Source organism: Schistocerca gregaria, chromosome 7 (assembly GCF_023897955.1).
Source record: "Schistocerca gregaria isolate iqSchGreg1 chromosome 7, iqSchGreg1.2, whole genome shotgun sequence".
In the NCBI taxonomy this organism is placed as follows: domain Eukaryota; kingdom Metazoa; phylum Arthropoda; class Insecta; order Orthoptera; family Acrididae; genus Schistocerca; species Schistocerca gregaria.
This window is the reverse complement of record NC_064926.1, coordinates 489,721,943-489,741,266: the sequence shown is the minus strand read 5'-3', so window position 1 is coordinate 489,741,266 and position 19,324 is coordinate 489,721,943. Positions and strand designations below refer to the sequence as shown.

Below are 19,324 nucleotides of genomic sequence, written 5' to 3'. Positions count from 1 at the left end.
ACTATGGATCAGGTGGGTGAGCAGCTGCTGGGGTATAGCCTCCCACTCTTGCACCAGTGCCTCTCGGAGCTCCTGAAGTGTCCTAGGAGTTTGAAGATGTGCAGCGATACATCGAACGAGAGTGCCCCAGACGTGCTCGGTGGGGTTTAGGTCTGGAGAACAGGCAGACCACTCCATTCGCCTGATATCTTCTGTTTCAAGGTTCTCCTCCACAATGGCAGCCCGTTGGGGTTATGTGTTATCATCCATCAGGAGGAAGTTGGCACCCACTGCTCCCCTGAAAAGGCGGACGTACCGACCTGTTACAGTCAAAGACATGCAGGGGTGTACGTGCACCAATCATAATCCCTCCCTATACCATCAAACCACGACCTCCATACAGGTCCCTTTCAAGGACATTAAGGGGTTGGTATCTGGTTCGTGGTTCACACCAGATGAAAACCCGGCGAGAATCACTGTTCAGACTATACCTGGACTCGTCCGTGAACATAACCTGGTACCACTGTTTTAATGACCATATACTGTGTTCTTGACACCAGGCTTTGAGCTCTTTCCTGTGACCAAGGGTCAGTGGAATGCACCTTGCAGGTGTCCGTGCGAATAAACCATGTCTGTCCAGTCGTCTGTAGACTGTGTGTCTGAAGACAGCAGTTCCAGTGGCTGTGGTAAGGTCCCGAGCAAGGTTACCTGCAATACTCCGTGGCCGTCTGCGGGCACCGATGGTGAGATATCGGTCTTCTTGTGGTGTTGTGCACTGTGGACGTTCCTTACTGTAGCCCCTGGACACGTTTCCTGTCTGCTGGAATCGTTGTCATAATCTTCAACGACACTTTGTGGCACACGGAGGGCCCGAGCTACGACCTGCTGTGTTGGACCAACCTCCAGTCCTCGTAGTATACTACCCTCCATCATGTCATCAACATGTGCTCTTTGAGCCATTTTCAACACACAGTCACCATTAGCACGTCTGAAAACTTACTCGCTGCACCGTACTCTGACATGCACAAACACACATGTGCGTATGTGGACTGCAGCTAGATCAAATGCACCGCATGGTCATACCCCGAGGTTATTTAAACCCGCAAACCACCCTCCAGAGCGTTGTTTGCCCCTTGTATCAGCAGTATCCTCAATTTATGAGAATGAGTGTTGTTACTGAAACAAAGTCATATGACGTTATTGAATGAACTGGATAGCGACGATTTTCGCAATTATCGGAAAACGGACTACGAGAGTTTTCAGTGCACTGCTGCACTTCGTTATTCAATTGGTTTCAAAGCAGAGCAGTGTTTTGCTGAAGTCACTGGTTTCCACTTGAAGAATTTAGTTACGGAAAGAGACTATGTAGACCTTAAATACGGTCCTGTAATCTCTCGTCAGTTAACCGCTAAATAGTTCTTGGAATATTCGAATCAATATGTAAACTTGTGAGAAAGTACTCTTTCCGACAATTTAAATAATTTATTTAGAATTTATTTCACGTGGAAAGGGCAGTTATTGTGTACTATTATTCTTAAATACAAGGAACTCTTTTACTGGGCATGTTATGCTTTCGATTTCTTGCGATTAAAATAATTCAGGAAACCGGCAAACAGCACGTACTAACGGAACGACTGCATCTCCACTTGACTGATTATGATAATGCAAGCGACGGTGGGGGTATGGGGTGGTAACAATTAAATTCGCGGTCGATGGCTCTGCAGTGACCTTTCCTAATTTTCATAAAAAAAAGATCACACATTAATTTTTGTGTTGTGTTTAGTTAAGCATTATTTATTTCTTGTAGCTGTAGACCAACAGTTCGCTCTTATGACTCAGATGGCTTCTTTTCAGCTGAAAGGAAAGTCCCTGTTGACTGACTTCAACATTCCTGTTTTCTTCTAATATCTATATAACTCCTTTCCTGCATGTAGCACGTTGTACTTACTTTAAATGTGTTTCAGATACCTGCTCCCATTTTTAGTTTTTCGGCAGGGATTTGCACTGCAAGACACCTGAAACCCCTTTTGCAATACTAGTTTATGTATCCCATAAAGATTTGAAGTCCTTATAAAGTTTTAAGAACGCCGTAATGACTTTTTGCTTGATAACAACAGTTGCCATTACGACACACGTATGCGCGATCGTCACAGACTGAAGACCGCAGCACAACGGATGAGAGTTACTGTATGACAACAGTGCAGACTGATGCGGTCTGCTGGATTGTTGGCACAGGCACTTCACAAGTACCCCAGGAGCTGTCAGGTGACACAACACAGTTACACACAGCATGACAAAGTATCTGCCTTGACCAATTTTGCCCAGCTGCCTGGACGAACCAAACCAAAAATTACACTTTACACGCGTCGTTTATACTCACTATACTCCACGAACGTACATGTGGCACAGCTCCCACATGTCCATATGAAATGAGACCAGTCTATTTGGAGGATGAACAACCTTTACGAGTGGCAAATGACACCAAACGTGAGGTATCCCTCCATAAAGTGCTATACGAAATGCACTTGTTATACTGTTCTTTTTGAAATGTTGTTGTTGTTGTGGTCTTCAGTCCTGAAACTGGTTTGATGCAGCTCTCCATGCTACTCTATCCTGTGCAAGCTTCTTCATCTCCCAGTACCTACTGCAACCTACATCCTTCTGAATCTGCTTAGTGTAGTCATCTCTTGGTCTCCCTCTACGATTTTTACCCTCCACGCTGCCCTCCAATACTAAATTGGTGATCCCTTGATGCCTCAGAACATGTCCTACCAACCGATTCCTTCTTCTGGTCAAGTTGTGCCACAAACTTCTCTTCTCCCCAATCCGATTCAATACTTCCTCATTAGTTATGTGATCTACCCATCTAATCTTCAGCATTCTTCTGTAGCACCACATTTCGAAAGCTTCTATTCTCTTCTTGTCCATACTATTTATCGTCCATGATTCACTTCCATACATGGCTACACTCCATACAAATACTTTCAGAAATGACTTCCTGACACTTAAATCTATATTCGATGTTAACAAACTTCTCTTCTTCAGAAACGCTTTTCTTGCCATTGCCAGTCTACATTTTATATCCTCTCTACTTCAACCATCATCAGTTATTTTGCTCCCCAAATAGCAAAACTCCTTTACTACTTTAAGTGTCTCACTTCCTAATCTAATTCCCTCAGCATCAACCGACTTAATTCGACTACATTCCATTATCCTCGTTTTGCTTTTGTTGATGGTCATCTTATATCCTCCTTTAAAGACACTATCCATTCCGTTCAACTGCTCTTCCAAGTCCTTTGCTGTCTCTGACAGAATTACGATGTCATCCGCGAACCTCAAAATTTTTATTTCTTCTCCGTGGACTTTAATACCTACTCCGAATTTTTCTTTTGTTTCCTTCGCTGCTTGCTCAATATACAGATTGAATAACATCGGGGATAGACTACAGCCCTGTCTCACTCCCTTCCCCACCACTGCTTCCCTTTCATGTCCCTCGACTCTTATAACTGCCATCTGGTTTCTGTACAAATTGTAAACAGCCTTTCGCTCCCTGTATTTTACCCCTGCCACCTGCAGAATTTTAAAGAGAGTATTCCAGTCAACATTGTCAAAAGCTTTCTCTAAGTCTACAAATGCTAGAAACGTAAGTTTGCCCTTCCTTAATCTAGCTTCTAAGATAAGTCGTAGGGTCAGTATTGCCTCACGTGTTCCAACATTTCTACGGAATCCAAACTGATCTTCCCAGAGGTCGGCTTCTACTAGTTTTTCCATTCGTCTGTAAAGAACTCGCGTTAGTATCTTGCAGCTGTGACTTATTAAACTGATAGTTCGGTAATTTTCACATCTATCAACACCTGCTTTCTTTGGGATTGGAATTATTATATTCTTCTTGAAGTCTGAGGGTATTTCGCCTGTCTCATACATCTTGCTCACCAGATGGTAGAGTTTTGTCAGGACTGGCTCTCCCAAGGCCGTCAGTAGTTCCAATGGAATATTGTCTACTCGAGGGGCCTTGTTTCGACTCAGGTTTTTCAGTGCTCTGTCAAACTCTTCACCCAGTATTGTATCTCCCATTTCATCTTCATCTACATTCTCTTCCATTTCCGTAATATTGTCCTCAAGTACATCGCCCTTTTATAGACCCTCTATATACTCCTTCTACCTTTCTGCTTTCCCTTCTTTGGTTAGAACTGGGTTTCCATCTGAGCTCTTAATATTCATACAAGTGGTCCTCTTTTCTCCAAAGGTCTCCTTAATTTTCCTGTAGACTGTATCTATCTTACCCCTAGTGAGATAAGCCTCTACATCCTTACATTTGTCCTCTAGCCATCCCTGCTTAGCCATTTTGCACTTCCTGTCGATGTCATTTTTGAGACGTTTGTATTCCTTTTTGCCTGCTTCATTTGCTGCATTTTTATATTTTCTCCTTTCATCAATTAAATTCAATATTTCTTCTGTTACCCAAGGATTTCTACTAGCCCTCGTCTTTTTACCTACTTGATCCTCTGCTGCCTTCACTACATCATCCCTCATTAGACCGAAAAACATTTGGGATGGACATTCATTAACTCACAAGAGCAACTCTTGTTGTCATTCATGAATTATGGTACTGATATGTGGTCCATGTCAAATCACTCTTCATAGTCCATGTTAAATGCTTGCTACTGGTACACCATTCCTCGTAGAAACATTGAAAGTCCAGACGACAACACACACACACACACACACACACACACAAATATATATATATATATATATATATATATATATATATATATATATATATATATATATATATATATGTAGAAGTCCCCCAACACGACGTGGCATCGACTCGACCAATGTCTGTAGTTATAATGAAATCTAGACCTTTCGCTGCTTACAGGCGCTGATAAATACCAACGGGGACAGTTAAAACACGAGTGCCCCGACCAGGACTCAAACCCGGGATCTCCTGCTTACATGGTAGACGCTCTATGATGGGCAGGGGCACTACGAACGTTGTGTGTGGACACAGAGTTGGAAATTGTTTGTCTCACGGGGAGAGTGTCAGAGATAAGTCCCTGCAGTCGAACTATCATCTGTGTCCTCGGTGGCTCAGTCGGGTAGAGCGTCTGCCATGTAAGCTGAAGGTCCCGGGTTCGAGTCGCGGTCGGGGCACACTTTTATCAACTGTCCCCGTTGACATTTATCAACGCCTCTAAGCAGCGAAAGGTCTAGATTTCATTATAATTTCATTGCTCCAGTGGCTCTGAGCACTATGGGATTTCACTTGTGAGGTCATCAGTCCCCTAGAACTTACAACTACTTAAACCTAACTAACCTAAGGACATCACACACATCTATGCCCAAAGCAGGACTCGAAACTGCGATCGCAGCGGCCGAATAGCAATCAACTGGAGGTGCAGTACAGATATTAAACCAATGATAGAAATGGAAAAATAGTTATTCCTAGTGAGAATATAATTTTTTGAAGTGATTTAAGTTACGAAACTTCCACTGTGAGAAAGTAAGAGAAGAAGTGGGTGGAGGCTTTTCAAGTGTGGACAAAGTGGTGAATGGAATGCAAAAAATAAGTAAATTGACAGGGAAGGTAACAAAGGAAAAGGAGTTGGGGAAAGTGGAAGAGATACAGCTGAATGTGAGAAAAGGATTACTAGGGGCAAGTACATGGAAATATACAAACCGTTAATAAGGACGTGTGGAGGTGAAAAGAAATCAAAATCAGAAGCTCCTGAGTACAGAATGGAACACCTGAACACCTGAGGAGGGAACCGATGGACCGCAAAGATGGAGGCAGCGAAGATCGACTTTTAGAGCTGAAAAGTGATGATAGCGATCTTGACACATTTCTTACTCCATTAACTGCTCATTTTAGCATAGATAAATCAATGCCATGGTCAGTACTTCAGTTATATCGCTGTGTGATCATTAAATGAAATCAGAACCTCTACGCCACAGTGTACAATTTATATTCATTGTCATAGATGTTCTTATCTTGCGCACAAGTACTGATATCAGAGGATCGGTGTCTAAAGTGCTTACCGTTAGGGATCAGCAGTATGCAAGAAGACTGAAAGACAGTTACCTGCAATCAGAAAATGAAATGCGTTACTAACATGCAATAATAGCACACCATCAAAATTGAGTACGAAGTAACATAAATAAATGAAGTTAATACGAGTAACTACAGGAATTCTCTGAAACCCGAGACGAACAAATGTAACTGTCAGAATGTAATTTCTACGAAACAGGTCTATAAATACACATAATAAAATATTTCTACTCCGGAAGTTACTCTAGAATACAGGAATGTAAATTAGGCTGGAACGCACTTTGCACAAGAAACGCAAGTGTTAGAACTGACAGGAAGGAAATAAAAAGCTCGAAAACATTTCAGCACTACAACAGCAGTAGACACAGAAAAATTAATAGGGAATTTACACTTACGAACTACTGATACTAACTGCGCATAGTATTTGTGGTGTAGTACGAAACGAAGGTCCCCGATCACACATGGTACCTCACAACTGCAACACAAGATAAAGACAGTCGGTGCCAGACTCAAGCACAAATGAGAGTTGCCGGTGAAGACACGCCCTCAAGCCTGTCCATACACCACTACTGACGGAGTACTACTTACGTCAGAGTGCATGGTCGCTTTCCCGATTCTGTGATCAGCGATGAAGACAGCAGCACCATCAAAGCTCAGATCCGACAGAGTTACTATTATTAGTCACAACTGTGCACCGATGAGTACAGTTAAATTCATATGTGACTATCCTACAACGCTAATCAAGCATAAATAGTATTCTTGCACTCAGTGACAGTAATAAATGTTAGTCTATATTGTTAGTCGACTGGATATGGAAAGCATTTGAGTTACGTATTACAGATTAATGTGTTTTACTCATACACTCCTGGAAATGGAAAAAAGAACACATTGACACCGGTGTGTCAGACCCACCATACTTGCTCCGGACACTGCGAGAGGGCTGTACAAACAATGATCACACGCACGGCACAGCGGATACACCAGGAACCGCGCTGTTGGCCGTCGAATGGCGCTAGCTGCGCAGCATTTGTGCACCGCCGCCGTCACTGTCAGCCAGTTTGCCGTGGCATACGGAGCTCCATCGCAGTCTTTAACATTGGTAGCATGCCGCGACAGCGTGGACGTGAACCGTATGTGCAGTTGACGGACTTTGAGCGAGGGCGTATAGTGGGCATGCGGGAGGCAGGGTGGACGTACCGCCGAATTTCTCAACACGTGGGGCGTGAGGTCTCCACAGTACATCGATGTTGTCGCCAGTGTTCGGCGGAAGGTGCACGTGCCCGTCGACCTGGGACCGGACCGCAGCGACGCACGGATGCACGCCAACACCGTAGGATCCTACGCAGTGCCGTAGGGGACCGCACCGCCACTTCCCAGCAAATTAGGGACACTGTTGCTCCTGGGGTATCGGCGAGGACCATTCGCAACCGTCTCCATGAAGCTGCGCTACGGTCCCGCACACCGTTAGGCCGTCTTCCGCTCACGCCCCAACATCGTGCAGCCCGCCTCCAGTGGTGTCACGACAGGCGTGAATGGAGGGACGAATGGAGACGTGTCGTCTTCAGCGATGAGAGTCGCTTCTGCCTTGGTGCCAATGATGGTCGTATGCGTGTTTGGCGCCGTGCAGGTGAGCGCCACAATCAGGACTGCATACGACCGAGGCACACAGGGCCAACACCCGGCATCATGGTGTGGGGAGCGATCTCCTACACTGGCCGTACACCTCTGGTGATCGTCGAGGGGACACTGAATAGTGCACGGTACATCCAAACCGTCATCGAACCCATCGTTCTACCATTCCTAGACCGGTAAGGGAACTTGCTGTTCCAACAGGACAATGCACGTCCGCATGTATCCTGTGCCACCCAACGTGCTCTAGAAGGTGTAAGTCAACTACCCTGGCCAGCAAGATCTCCGGATCTGTCCCCCACTGAGCATGTTTGGGACTGGATGAAGCGTCGTCTCACGCGGTCTGCACGTCCAGCACGAACGCTGGTCCAACTGAGGCGCCAGCTGGAAATGGCATGGCAAGCCGTTCCACAGGACTACATCCAGCATCTCTACGATCGTCTCCATGGGAGAATAGCAGCCTGCATTGCTGCGAAAGGTGGATATACACTGTACTAGTGCCGACATTGTGCATGCTCTGTTGCCTGTGTCTATGTGCCTGTGGTTCTGTCAGTGTGATCATGTGATGTATCTGACCCCAGGAAAGTGTCAATAAAGTTTCCCCTTCCTGGGACAATGAATTCACGGTGTTCTTATTTCAATTTCCAGGAGTGTATGAAAATATTTTGTGTGTGTTGTAGTAATCACTCTATCTTCTCGTTAAGTAAATCTGGGCCTTCCATTAGCAACATGTTACTGGCACCTTCAAAGAGTGAATCTTAGTAGGTTAACGAGGAAAACAGCAACGCTAACTTTAACGAAATTTGTTTAAGAAGGTAGCTTCAATAAATCGACATCAAAAAGTGATATCTGATTAGGAAACAAAGTAGTCTAAGTCCGAAAATGGAAGACGTTCCGTTTGAAAAATTTCGAGCAATGTAAGGAATAAAATTAACAGTGTAGGGGTGGAAGGAAAAAAAGCGAGCAAAGAAAGAAGTTCTGAAAGGTAGGGTAGAGTTTAACGTACTGTGAACGACTAAAACATGAGACGTGAAGCAAAAGCGCGGATTGTGTTAGAATATGGAACAAAATGGATCGTGTCCTTGCCAGAGGAATGGACATGACATTCGCCTTATATGATTTAGGAAAACCTCGGGTAACGTAAAAGATGAAGGTCGGTTGAGGATTGGAAACACTGTCCTTCTGAATATGTGTTCGGTGTATTGTCTCCGCCCCATTTCACTCAGCAGCAAGAAAGCATTGGAGGACGCTTAATCTCATATGTTTGTCTAAACGTGATACATAGCTGCCTTGTAACACAGAGGAGGAATATACATTGTGTGGAGAAACAGATGTGTACACAGTTTTCTCCCTACAACCTGATTAGCAAAACCAATTACATATTTCTATCATGTGTGCCGATTCCTAAGCATGTATAGATCATATAACGAAACTCCAGCTGGATAAAATAATTGTTGTAATGAACCGCTGTGGTACCGATGGAGTAAGAGGATTTTTAACATAAGTTGTGAACATTGTAGTCGTTTTCGTCTAACGTTCCTCTGTTATGTGTGTGTATTACTTTATTATGGTTCACTTCACTGTCACTTCCTTTTTGGTGCGAGTGCTGGGAAATACAGTGGAATGAGTGCTCAAATGCAATTCTATTATCTATTTTGGCAATATCATAACATTTTATGGCGTATGCAATAGGTGAAAAAAAATACTAAAACTTTGTTTCCTGTTTTTCTTGGTACTGGTACTTCTGACAATTTTTCATTGTAAGCGTAACATCTTTCTATGATGACGACTTTGTAAACGACGTAAGTCTCCCATTACGGCCTCCACATAGATTTATCGTTCCAAGAGTTACGACAGGATAGGATTGTTTCCAGATTTTACGCTTAAAATCTTTATTACTAAACGGATAACCCGGGGTAAGGTTCTGTGGCAGGTTGCCTATCTAATGGCCTCCAGGGGCAGTGAAAACTTGGTACTCAAAACCTAATACAGTTACTGACTGAGTTTAAAAAATTTAAATGCTATCATAATCTACTCATTAACAGCAATAATCCAATGTTAAAGACTTAACACAATGAGTCAAGCATTACAGTTAGAAATTGCGTATATTTATTGAGTCAGCATAACTCACAGCTCGCAAAGTACACAGATGACATTCATTCAGTGTTTGAGAATTCGAGCACTTCGTGATTTCGAACAAACCTTAAACACATATTCAACTTTTCACGAAAATTTTTCTCCATGATACGAATACGGAGGCCCTCAAATTGATCAAAGGACTTTTCGAAAAACATTTTACTGACAGAATCCCATATATCTCTGTATGTTCTTACAAAATTATATCGCTATACGACACACAGGTGATGTTTTACATTTGAGAGTTTGATTCTTTCAAGAATCAGAGATAGGGATTACTGGTTGCCTAAAAACACCGAAATTTAAATAAACTGTAGTCTATTTAATACATATTAGTTTGTAAGACAACAGCCATTATTTACATTAACAAAAAAATTATTTTATGTTTAGGCAGAATGATAACTTCACTAATTCTTCGTCCCTGTGCTGGTCTGGAAAAACTACCATCTAGTACTTATAGCAGTTTTGTAGTACACTGGTACGAGTGACCTTAGAGACGGCAGAACCAAGCAGTAACAATCATATTTATGTTTTATATAGATGGAATAATACTCTGAGCAGAGGTTTGGTATGAGCTCTTGAAATTGTCTTTAAACGTAAAGGTGCTCGATGAAAGAAATTTCGACGCAGAAACCGAGGGACACTTCATGTCTGTAGTTAACAAATGGTTGGAATCTTAATTACCTCTCGAGTGGAAACATTATTAACTATTGTTTCAGAGTAATTCACTTTTAAAATCATATTAACACTTCGTATCGATTCTGTTCTGCATTTCTGTTTAGCAGAAACAGCGGCGATTTTAAGAGTTCGACAGCATCAGTTATTGTGAAGTTAGAAAAGTAGGTAGAAGCAACCAGGCGGAATAATTCTTTAGAGAAAGTTTTCAGTACATTAAATACTTTAATTGCTCTATTTTGCGAGGTCTACTACCTGTTATATATTTTACTGCCAGATTTAACTTACGCATTTCTTCGAAAATCAGCCTTTTATGAAACCACTGAAAGACTTCCACTAAGCCTTTCAGATTAAATTTAAAAATAACTACATACAAAAAATGAACTGCGAAGTGAATTCTTGTAGCGAAAATAATGAACTTCATTCCCATTCGTATTGTTTTTCTTATCTCTTTTTCATTATCATTTGCATCCAATAATTTTTCACGAAGGCTGCTTATTGAGAGTATTTCAAAGCAGATTTAATTCAACATTACTACTTTGGGTGCAAATCAGAGTTTTAAATAACGAGGCAATTCGGAATATCCATTGCACTCTTTGATACGGTTAACTACTACTCAACGATACTGTGGGGTAAGGAGAAACGTACTGCATCTTTCTCTTTCAATTACAATTCTATTCAGTAAAATGAAACGTGCTCTCGATTTTGACCGTACGGTTGCACTCAGTTGTGCATTGACTGAAAAAAAAAGAATTGTAACTGATTTAAACAATGACACGAGTGCAAGTTGATACTACTTTTATTTGATTGTTTAAAATGTTGTCAAAATCTGATGCCAAGCAAAATAACCACTGCTACACAAAGAATATAGTTCCATACCTTTTTTGTCTGCGTCTACGTTTATTTGAGATCAAAGTCTGACGCTTTTGACTACTGTCGTAGAAATGGAGAGGAAGTAAAATAACTGCGTGTAAATTATTTATTAAACAAAGGGTAATTATTATATTTATGTATTTACACGAGGAAGAATGTTTTGAATACAGGTTTTGTACGTTCTATCGGAGCTGTTTTTAAATGTGTAACTCATGCTGTAACGAATGCTTACTGCTAAATGTTTTGCCTCAGGGGAATCGCCATACGGAAGTATGGAGAAATGAAGTCTCTCTCTTGTGATACACATACTGATCGCTTCCTACACACAGTGTACCACAGGATAGTGTGAGTTGTTACACTATTTCTTGTCACAAGTAAAACAGATTTACAGAAAGTGTTTAAATCTCGTGTTCCAGGCGAGTTCATTGCACATTTACTGCTGTTAGAATTCCGGCAAGCGATGCTTTTACTGGCTGCGTTGGGGTGTCGTAAATTAAGAACCTGGAGTTGTCCCACAGGGAACATAGTGGGGAATTAAATCTGGCGAAACAGATGGGCTGCTTCAGCCGATCCATCTTTTCGCTAATGTTGGTCGATGCGAGCCGAGTTCCCACGTGCTGGGTGCGTTTTGTCATCACTCCTAAACACGCACTAGCGCAGACTGATATACTTCCCACCCAAGCGGCACAGATTCAACACACTGGACCCAAGTTCCGGAGGAGTACGCCTATCATTCAGATCCCTGTCGTGTCACATTGATTTGGATGTTCCGCACCTGGTTATCCCCGCTCTCAGTGCATTCGACCACATGGCGAAACTCTAAGAGGGGTCACATAACAACTGTAAGGCAGAATGGGAAGAAATATGGCAGAATATAGGCTGCTATGAGGGGAGACCAGGGCAGTCCGTCATACTTCTACAGGCCCTATCCTGAGCCGCTGCAACTAAATAGCGGTCTAAACCAAAGTACAGCAATCTCACAATTTTCTTATTATGGTGTACGCAAAGGGTGGCTAAGAACTCGACACTCGAGCCATGCCCTGGTACGAGTGCCATAACTTTCTCGCCTGGTTGCGCACTCCCTCCACTACCACGCCAAAGTGGCTGATGAGCAGAAGGGGCGGGAGAGGGAGGGGCGGTGGAGGGGGGAGCGGAGCGGGGAGGAGGAGGAGGTGGTGAAGAAACTACGACCACACTGCATTTAAATGGCGATGCAGGTGTTCTTCATACGACATAGATAACAAACAAAACAAATTTTCAGTAGTACTTAATTTTGATCTGATAGAAATTGTTGGCATACAGACGGATGAAATCATTTTCGCTCATTTCTCTGCTCAGTTTTCCATGTAATCATGATTTACCTAGTCTCATAATCTAAAATAACTTTTCACATATCGCGACCCAGCAAGAAAAGTGGAACCAGCCGGAAAACGGCACCTTTAGTTTGTCTTACTGAGAAAAATATGTGAAGTGCCCAAAGTGCAAGAAAAATATAATAGGGAATTTAGTGGTACGAATGCTTACTTGAAATCTAAAGTAAGCTTATACCACTGTAAACAGGCTGTTTAGGTTTTTATGTTGGTAACGCTACGTAGTGCTCTGTATGAAAATCGTTGATTGCGCTGTGTGCAATCTGTCGCTGGCTGGACTCATTGCTGGAATATTCGCTTGTGTAGTGTTGGGCAGTTGGATGTGAACAGCGTGTAGCGTTGGGCAGTTGGAGGTGAGCCGCCAGCAGTGGTGGAGGTGGGGAGAGAGATGCCAGAGTTTTGAGAGGTTACTATGAGCGGACTATCTGGACATGTGTCCGTCCCAAAAAGGAAATTTGTAAGACTGGATGTCATGAACTCATATATATATATATATATATATATATATATATATATATATATATATATATATATATATATATATATATATAATGACTTTTTAAAACTATTAAGGTAAATACATTGTTTGTTCTCTATCAATATTTTTCATTTGCTAACTATGCTTATCAGTAGTTAGTGCCTTCAGTAGTTAGAATCTTTTATTTAGCTGGCAGTACTGGCGCTCGCTGTGTTGCAGTAGTTCGAGTAACGAAGCTCGCATGAAGTTAGGCATGCCATTTCTGGCCCTGGTGTGCATAGTTTCTAGTTCCTAGTGACATTTCTTTGTTTTATTTTTATTGTTATTTGTTTTAAGTGCTGATTTATCTCACTATTCACTCATTCATTCCTTATCCCAACTATGCTCTATAATTTTACAGAAGTGATACGCTGTTATCCTCTATCAACATTGAGTTAGGTTGAAGGCCTTGTCCTCCACTACTGTTTTTGTCTAAAATGTCTGTCCAGGTGTTGGTTGTCACAAACATGTGGCGCTGAAGAAAGTCTTCGAGTCAGTTTCTGACTACTGGATGATTAACAACCGAAGGAGAATGATAATGATATACGATACACAACTAACTTCTTGTGGATATCCTCTTCCAGTGACTCCATCTGACATTCTTGAGCTGCACAGAAGTACATCCATTAAATTGTGACATATTCACAGATGCGGGTTTTGCACCAAACTAAGCTAATGACAGGGTGCAACTTACGAACGAGCTTTTAGAAAAGCTTTCCAAGCAGCATTAAGCGCAGCCAAATAAATATATTCCACAGTTGTTTTTTAGATAAGTCAAATGTACCTCAATCTAAGCCCGGCAATATGCGTAGATCACCTCTCATAGTAAGATCGTTATCAAAGACTGGCAATAGAAAAAGTAACTCCCAAAATGAGTTACAGCAATTTCAACAGATTCAACAGTTAAAAGTAAGCTTGAAGAATTAGCTGAAAATTCAACTATAAAAAATCAACGTGTTGTCTTTTTAGGAAAGCAAATGAAAGCAAATGCAAGAAAAAAATAAAGTAAGTAAAAAGACTAAGTAGCAAAAAGGGTAATTTTTTGTCTTGAACCATTTTCTGACAATAAAGGTAAGTAAAGTGAAAATGGACCCAATGTATAAAGCGTAGGAAGTGGACTCATGAACTACCTCTGGTAGAAATAAATTTTACACGAGTCAGAATTATGACACAGTGCTCGAAGGTGACTAGGCTAATATAGGACACTCTCTTACTTGGATTACTATTTTAGTTTCTAACTGAGTGTTTAATACTTAGACTGTCTCAGGAGGAACAGACAATATTCAGGGATATGACAAGAACGATTATTTAAAGCAAAAACGTCATATGGGTATTATCATATTCCAAATGCATTCTGAGACAGAACACATTTTATGTACATTGTTATTTACTTCCTGTACTACTACAGGTCGAATTTACACATGTATGACAGTTAGTGAATATTACAATATGCGTTTTACAAAGTATCAGTTTTTCACTTTTAGCACATTCACCGCAAAGAATTACTGTACACGTCACATTGCATGTGTTGTACAGTTCACAAAAACTATTCGAATATCCCATTTCAGTGCATATGTGCTGTCTCCGGACAACATGTAGTTTAGCTTGTCTGAGTGCCTTTGCACATCCCCCCACCCCCCATCCACTCTCCATAATGAGGGCAGCAGCGTGCATCCATGATGCGACAAAGCTGCCCGTCTCGGGTATTCGTCTTCCGTTCCTGCGATCTTGATAGCCAGTATCTGAATCTAGAAATGAGCGTAAGTGACATTGAGATCTTCCTTCAGACATCTGGTAAAATGTGCAGGGGCTCCATCATGATGGAAAACACTGCAGTACTCCTAGCCGAAGCAATGTCCTTGAGGTGTGCAACAAATCAGTTTTAAAAACAAAAACAAAAAACACAAGTAATTCTGTCTTGTCACTGGCTCTTCTAGAATTACTGGAACCGTCAACATTCTACGGACCATGCAACAACAAAAACTGAACGAAAAACTAACTTTTAAGTTGATTTCTATTGTGGCGTGTGGATTTTCCTCCGATCATTGACGGTTATTACATGTGTTGTTAATGCCATTCCGTGTAAACGTTGCTTGGTCAGTGAACAATATTAAGGAACAAATGACAATGGTAATACAATTAATGACAAAGTTAAAGTCGTGTGGCATTGTCATAAACGTGGAGATTGTGAACAGTCTGTATGTGAAATGGATACAAATCTTGCAGATGTGGTGTTCGCCATAAAAAATTATTTACATCAATACTCCGCAAGCCACCTGACAGTGTATGGCGAGGGTACTTCTGGTACCTCTAACTGATCCGCTTTTTCTGTTCAGTTAGCAAATGGCAGGTGGGACATCGATGAATGCAGAAAGTCGCCGTATGCTGATAATATGATTGCACAACGCCATCTCGACAAAATGTTGTTCCAACACAGGTTGATGGACTACACATTCAAAATACATGTGGGAACCAGGGAGAGTGCCTGTTTCACGCAAAGTGCTAAGGACTCTGATAACCGCTCTACCATCAGGAAGTCGACGTGTCGGAAAGTACCAACGGTATTCTTCCACAGCAGAATGAGCACTTCCATTGCAGATGCCATACCTATACAAAAATCTGCAAATTCTTCGTTAGTACAGACGTTGGATATTTTAGCCAGCACGTGTAAAGATACAGTTACCTGGTGCTTTTATGTGATACTTTCTCAGACCTTCCAACTATTTCACTCACAAACACGCCATGGAATTCTGTGCGTTCAACGGCTTACACTAATGAAGAAAAGACATCCCGAACAAAGAGCTCGAAAGCATCAAGGTAGGTTGGGCTAGGATAGGTCGTCAGAGAGGTTGAGTGGGTAAGACACAAGATATCTGTGCCCCACTATCCTGAAAACAAACGTGTTTTACCTCGGAAACCATTCGGAATAGGGAATATGTCCATTTTTTTTTTTTTTTTTTTTTTTTTTTTTTTTTTTTTTTTTTGCTTCCTGTTACATGCCTGAATGGTAACCGTTCCTCCTAGGACGCTCTATATGTTAGTTCTTTATGAATATTATTATTTGGTTCCTGTGTTTTTAATACGTGTAACTATCTTTCAATACACGATTTTCTTTTTTCTGCCTGAATAACTCATTATGAGCAGTACCACTGTCAGTGATAACCAACCCGAAATTGGGGCAGATTTTCACAAAAATTTACTCCGATAGAGCAATTCCTCAAAAGCGACATGTTACCGTGACCTCATATTTGTGAGAAAACATAGCCAAGGATCAATATTACCAGATACACAAACGACAGAAAGGAAAGCTGTAAACAACGACTCTTCTAAATTTAAAAATCCTACACGTAAGTTTTGACAACGTCCTGGTTTTCCCCACAATAATGTGCAACCTACTCTCATTTCAAGATTGTGGTTTAGGGATTGTGTAACTAAACAGCTTCTCACCTCTGCACATCTGTTTTAACCAGTTACTTCCTTTTCTTCTCGTGATCAGTTTACGAGTATAAACTAGTACTCTATCGAAAACTGGTAGCGAAATGTATTATCGCTTGGCAGCTTGTGCAGAAGGCGATACTACATGCGGGAAAGAAAACAACAATTTCATAAAGAACTTCATTATAATTATTATAAACCATAAATATTTAAAAAAGTATTTACTGTCAAATGAAATTGCTGGAGGGTGAAAAATTCCAACAATGTAACGTACGTAATTAAGAAGAAAGGCAAAATTATGTTTAACATATGCAAAATGCTCATTGTTACCTCTCAGAGCAAAGTGAGCAAAGATGATATTTGCAGTTGCGCGGAATGCCAGAGGGAGGGAATCGCTAGAGGGCGTACGGTGCGAAAGAGGTTTTCGGCTGGCTAATGTGCAGGCAGCTTTATTGAAATATCTCCGTTATGCAAACAACGCAATGTAAATGGTGGAGTTATTGACGAGGACGCAGCATTAAATGGACGAATGCTTATAGAGCAAGTTTGAAACAGGAACTAGAGGAGGACAACACGAAGGCAGAATACTGGTGGTGACCCATGAGCTGCTTCAACGACTTCTTGAAGTGCTGTCTGTAAGAACTTTATTGCAACTGCGCTCTGTTTTAAAGTTACAAAATTCTGGGATACATTCTCTTTTTCTAAAAGTAGTTTAGGTTTGCTTATAGTTATATACAGTTGATCAAATGCTCGTTCGTGAAAGTAGCGAACCGCATTTTTTTCTTTTTTTTCGTTCCTTAAAACTGAATTGCTTCATAACAGGAAAGTAACATGAATTCAATTCACTATATCAGTGAGCTGTATGAGGTCCATGGACGACTTAGGTTTCTAAATTATATCTTTGGGTGTAACATTTTACGCCTCATTGCGCCAATGTAGTTTTAATAACAACTTTGAGTAGCTTTTCATATGTATATGAGGTGCACAATAGTGGCTATTTGTTATCTTTTCCCATTACGACGATTTGTGTTTATGTGTTAATGATTTAAAGTTGGATGACATTTGTATGGTAACTCATTTGCCTTACCTACTGTCAGATAATCAACCGCATGTGTAAATTGATTTAAAGGAGTCATTTTTGGTGAGAAACTGCATGGTAGAGTACGAATTACGAGTTGGGTAAGGACGATGTCTAAATTTCTTTCATTTAGTAAAAGTTCACTGAAGTGCAGGATTCGTCATTGTCCTCGTCTAGTTTTCTTATGGCAATTCAGACACGTCATATAATTAAAACATTTATATCTGAAGCATACAGCAGTTGTCACCTGACGGCAACGATAAACATTTGCGGCCGAGTTAACCCCTGATCCTACAGTTGTAGAAACAGGACGTATTCTGAGCCAGGAAGTATTGATGATTGTCCATCAGAACGACCACCTCCTTCTCCCCCAGCGTCTATTCACAACACCGCTCATGTGAAACCCAACCGGTTATTTTTCTCACATGACATCCAAAAAGCCACGAACCAAGGCAATTAAATAGATACGGAATTTCTTGACTTCCGAAAGATCTTTGCCTCAATGTCACTTGTTAGCGAAGGTACGATGATCAAGTGCCACAACTAAACTTATCAATCGATTGATGATTTCTTGGAAGAGATGACTCAACACATTTTCTTGAATGGAGAGTCATTGATGTTTGTAGAATGAAGTATCGGGCGCGTCACAGGGGTGTGTGTTACGACTTTTGCTATTAATATCCTGCATTAATGACCTTTAAGACAGTATCAATAGTAACCTAAGAATTTCTGCAGATGTTGCAATTACCTGTACTGAAATACTGTCTAAAAATATTGTACAAATATCCAATCATATACCGACAACATTTGAAAGTGGTTAAATTTTTGGTAACTTGCATTGTTCAATAAATGTGGAACTGCGGACTTCCTAAATCGCAAAAACAGTACCGTGTATCTACAATGTTACTGACGCGCTGTGGTAGTCAGTGGCCTCATACAAATATCTGATTGTAGTGTCTGTAGGGATATGGAGAGGCAGAAACTGAGCACTAGCTATCACGAGAGGCGGACCCGCAAACATAAAAGGAGGCGGAAGCGTGTTTTGTTGCCAGAAGAGAAACAGTAAGAGTAGAATGGATCGGTCAGGAGACTCAGTGACCTCAGACGTTGACCAGTGACTGGTCGTCACCTGAGTAAAAGGAGAACCGTTCAGTCTACATGGGCTAGTCTCTGAATGTCATCTGAGTAACAAATCCTTCAGGGACATTCCAGTTTTTCTAAAGCTGCTCAAGTCGATTTTTTAATAAGGTGTATGAATCTGAAACTTGTAGGAACAACCACAGCCAAATAATTGACATGGAAACAGCGTAAGGATTTACTCTGGAGTTCCAAAATACTAAATACAGTCAAACCGTGCCAATGACTGTGCATATGGAGTTTAAGAAGTGGGGGACTATAGTCGAACAACTCCTCATGAACCCCACATTTCTGTAGACAGTATTATATCCCCAATGAAGTACGGTGGAGGTGATGTTTACAGCGTGGGAGTATTTTTCGTGATTACGGTGTGGTTTACCTACTGTGCCTAAGAAAGCATTAAGTGCAGTAGGATATGACACATTTTACAGCATACGTAG

The 19,324-nt window shown here is 41.3% G+C and overlaps 1 non-coding gene across 1 annotated transcript; it reads left to right on the top strand.

The window, feature by feature from the left end:
• Positions 1–5,065: 5,065 nt before the first annotated feature.
• On the top strand, positions 5,066–5,139 carry Trnat-ugu (transfer RNA threonine (anticodon UGU)). The gene has a single exon. It is a non-coding gene; the product is annotated as a tRNA-Thr (tRNA).
• Positions 5,140–19,324: the final 14,185 nt, after the last annotated feature.